Here is a 4,231-nt window from a genome sequence, read left to right as displayed (position 1 = left end):
GAAAATGTTCAAATCAGCGCTGCTGAGATGGGTCTGTGGGTAAGCGTGCTTACCATGCAAACCCGATGACATGAGATCAATTCCCAGAACCCCCCTATGGCAGAGGTGAGCCCACAGGCACAAGCATGCGTCATACATACATGTGCACACATGTACAATAATAATAAATAAAAATTCAGGTCAACCATAGCGATTAATTCAGAATTGACCCTTAACATTTTGAAGTATATCTGTGTAGTTTTCTTTCTCTGAGTATAAATGTCTGTTCAATTTTTAATAATATTTTTAAACCATCAAGGGATCATTTCTATCTTTTTTCGTTGTTGTTGCCCAGTGTGTAAATCTGCTCGCTGAGTCCACTGGACTTCCGTGATGCTGTTTTTATATGACCGCTCTTACAGGGGGGCCTACAGACCTGGTGCAGCCGAGCAGATGCATCCTCTCTGGACTTCGATTCCGGAGCTGTTGACTCAGAGTCCCAGGGATGACGCAGAGGCCACTGTGGCCAGGCACAGCAGCTAGGGCAGCTGCATCCGGTTTCCAGTCGAGGAGGAGACAGCTGTTCTGGGGCAGTATGCAATGTCCTGCGTCCAAAGACTTGGCAGTGTGAGCCACGGGGTCAGTCCTTGGCAGCTGGGGTGATGACCTCATGGGAGTAGCCCTGTGGAATGCTTGGGTGTGGCTTTTTTTTTTTTTTTGGCCTGAATGATTCTCCTTCCCACCTATGCTTCTCAAATTAGCTTAAAAGTTGACTTAATTCATTAGCCACAAAAACTAGGGTGTCAACAAGAGCTAGCTCTTAGATAGCGCCTTCTGTGTGGCAGGTGCTTGTCTGAATACCTTGTATATCTTAACCTGACATTTTTACAGCAACCCTAGGAAAGAGAGATGGGCATTAGCCCCATTTTATGGATGATAAAACTGAGCTAAAGGGAGACTAGGTTACCCAACCACGGCTACCCAGCTGACGCTCAAACCCCATCACTCTGGCCTAGTTCTTGGGAGCCTTGACTGAGTCACACCCTGTTTTATAACTTGATTTCTTTTCATGTAACACATTTAATGAGCGTTTCATTTTGTTAGATATTCAGCTAAGATGTATACTGTTCAAAGGGTGACTCACTATTTAAGCAACTCCCTATTGTTAAACATTAAGGACATCCCAACGGATAAACCTTTTATTTTAATTTTTAGGCGACCATACAAAGTCACGGACGGCTTTCTTAAGTCATTTGAACACACGTGTGTCATTTGCTTTGTTATCATTTGATCCCTGTTATACCATGGCTTAACATGCATGACTTATTTCCTTGCAATAAAGTCCCAGAGGTGGGATGCTGGGCCAAAGCAAAATTTAATTGCCTTCTAGAACGATAATCTGTTTTTTTTAAAATACACAGCATTATCTATGAGTGACCTATCTGTGAGTTATTGACATTGAACATCTAAGTGGGTTTTGTGTGTGCATCTCATGAAAAATGACAGATCCTTCCCTTTTAAATTTGGAATTCTTTAAACATTTAAAAACACAATTTTAGGTACTGGAGAGATAGTTTAACAAGTTAAGTAAGTGACAGAGATGGGAGTCTGATCCCTGGAACTAACGTCAGAAGCTTGTGTTGCTGGCCTGTGCTTATAATCCCAGCACATGGGAGAGAGAAGACGGGGCTCCCTGGAGCTTGCTGGCTGGCTCATCTCAGTGACAGACTCTGCTTCAGAATCCTGAGTGGATGGCTTCTGAAGAATTCTACAGACCTGCACACGTGCAAGCATGCACACTTGGTCATACATGTGCATTCTCCACATGAACACATGCACACACGAAAATTTTGCCCATTTATTCAGTAACTTTGCAAATGGTTTACATCATCATCTATAACGCTGAGACTACATCAAGACTCTTTTTGCCTCTTTTGTTTCTCAAGACAGGGTTTCTCTGTATAGCCCTGGTACTTGCTTTGTAGACCGGGCTGCCCTCAAATTTACAGAGGTCCACCTGCCTCTCCATCCTGAGTGCTGGGGATTACAGGTGTGTGCCGCCACGCCTGATCTAGATAACTCCTTAGTTGAATTGCCAGGTGAGTTCAGGTTGTGCCAAGTTAGAACTCACCAGCACACACACTTTTGAAAAAGTGTCAGGTGGGAATAGAGGAAACAAGAAAATAGTTTCAGCTCAGACTTGTCTGTCTAATCCCTTGTAAATTGTATGAGTAATGTCTCAGATCTGGCTCATCTTCTTCATCAACATGTGCTGTCCTCACCATTCCTAGGTTGAGTTCAGATAGACACTGATACATGGAGCGTTATGAACAATCCTTGAGAACATGGAAGTGTGGGGCTGAAAGAAAGCCCAGCCAATTAAAGGCACACACTGCTCTTGCTGAGGACTGTCATTTAGTTCTTAGGACACAAGGCAAGTAGCCTAGAACAGCTTGTAACTCCAGCTCCAGGGGTGGTGTAAGAGGGTCTTCTGTTTGTGTGTTGCTTTCATTGGTTGAATAAAGAGACTGCCTTGGCCTTTTGATAGGGCAGCCCCTTAAGTGGGTGGAGTAGACAGAACAGAATGCTGGGAAGAAGGGAGGTGTGGCAGATGCCATGATTCTCCTGCCCGAGATGGACGCTGGTTAGATTCATGCCGGTAAGCCACAGTCAGGTGGCAATACACGTTAATGGAAATGGGTTAATCAAGATGTGAGAGTTAGCCAATGAGAGGCTAGAGGTAATGGGCCAGGCAGTAATTTAATTAATACAATTTCTGTGTGGTTATTTCAGGTATAAGCTAGCTGGGCGGGACAGAACAAAGGGCCCGCGCTCCTCCTCACAACACAGGGGATCTGATGCATCTGGTCTCTGAGGGTACCTGAATTAATGTATGTATGTGTGTGTATATATACACACACATACATACATATATACATATACATATGTATAACCACATATAGACACCAATCCATACATGTAATTGAAAATAATCTTTAAAACTGTTGGCAAGTAGAAGAAATTTGTCACTAAGAATCATATATATGATTCCATTGTGTGAAATGCCCTGATTCTATAGACAGAAAATAAAGGAACGGTTGCCTACAATAGCCGTTGTGGGATATTTGATCACACCACAAACACTGAGATTGTGTTGTTTCCTGGAAAAACCTGCTCTGAGCTATGTTGTGGCTCAGCCTTGGCACACACCTTTAACCCAGGAACTTTCTGCTTGAATGTTGTAAACAAGGTTAAATAAAATCAGCCATGGGTCCAGAGGCAGAACAAGCCACCAGTTGACAGGAAAGAACCATAGAGAGTAAGGGGAAGTCGGGAGGACAGGGAGAGAGACACACAGGAAGCAGAAGAGAGGGAGATCGGTTGGAGGAGCTTTGGTTTGAGGAGGTGTAGGAGAAAGGCTCTTTCTGGGGTGATGGCAAAAGATGAAGCAGTGGGGTGCTTTCTCTGCCTGTCTAAGCCAGCAGGTTTTCACCCCACCATCTGGTTTCCAAGTCTTGACTGATAAAATAGAACATTAGAGACGAAATTAAAAACAACACGTGGCTAACAGGAAAACAGTTTCTTTGGGAGGCAGTTAAAATATAATCAATTTAAATCTAATGTTATTGTTTGTTTTTGTCTTTTGACACAGGGTTTCTTTGTGTAGTCCTGGCTGACCTGAACTCACTCTGTAGACAAGGCTGGCCTCCAACTCACAGAGATCTACCTGTCTCTGCTTCCCGAGTGCTGGGATTAAAGGCTAAAGGCATGCACCACTACCACCTGCCTTAAATCTAATGACTCTTAATGGTAAAGGCGCTATCTAGCCAAAGCCCCTTGTAGACCGCTGATAACAATAGTGAGAAATGGTACAGGGAGAGTAGGTCATTACTGTCAGCCAACACTCCTGCTTATTCCAGCTGTCCTGGTGGGGGGACTCCTGGCTCAACACACGATGACGTCGCAAACCAGCAAAAGCTCAGCTTCTGTAAACTGGAGAAATCTGTAATAAGGCACTTGGTAGTTTGCGATTTCTGCCCTTCTCAGAGTGTTGGCTTCATCCCCACAACCTGAAGACAGTCTCCACCACCTGCGGGGAGGAGGGGGAAGAGGTAGCAGAGGACCTACAAAGCCTGTCTTGATTATCTGGAAGAGGAAGAAGATGCCTAACCAGGTCAGGGTCCACCATGGTTGAGAGCATCAGATTCAAACAGTCCGTGAGCAATGCAAGACCTTTCTAGGAAAAATATGG

This window comes from Microtus oregoni, unplaced genomic scaffold, assembly GCF_018167655.1.
Source record: "Microtus oregoni isolate MIOR12 unplaced genomic scaffold, Mior012 000018F_ref0000195, whole genome shotgun sequence".
Taxonomy (NCBI): domain Eukaryota; kingdom Metazoa; phylum Chordata; class Mammalia; order Rodentia; family Cricetidae; genus Microtus; species Microtus oregoni.
The sequence above is the reverse complement of the archived record's forward strand: the minus strand, read 5'-3'. Positions refer to the sequence as shown.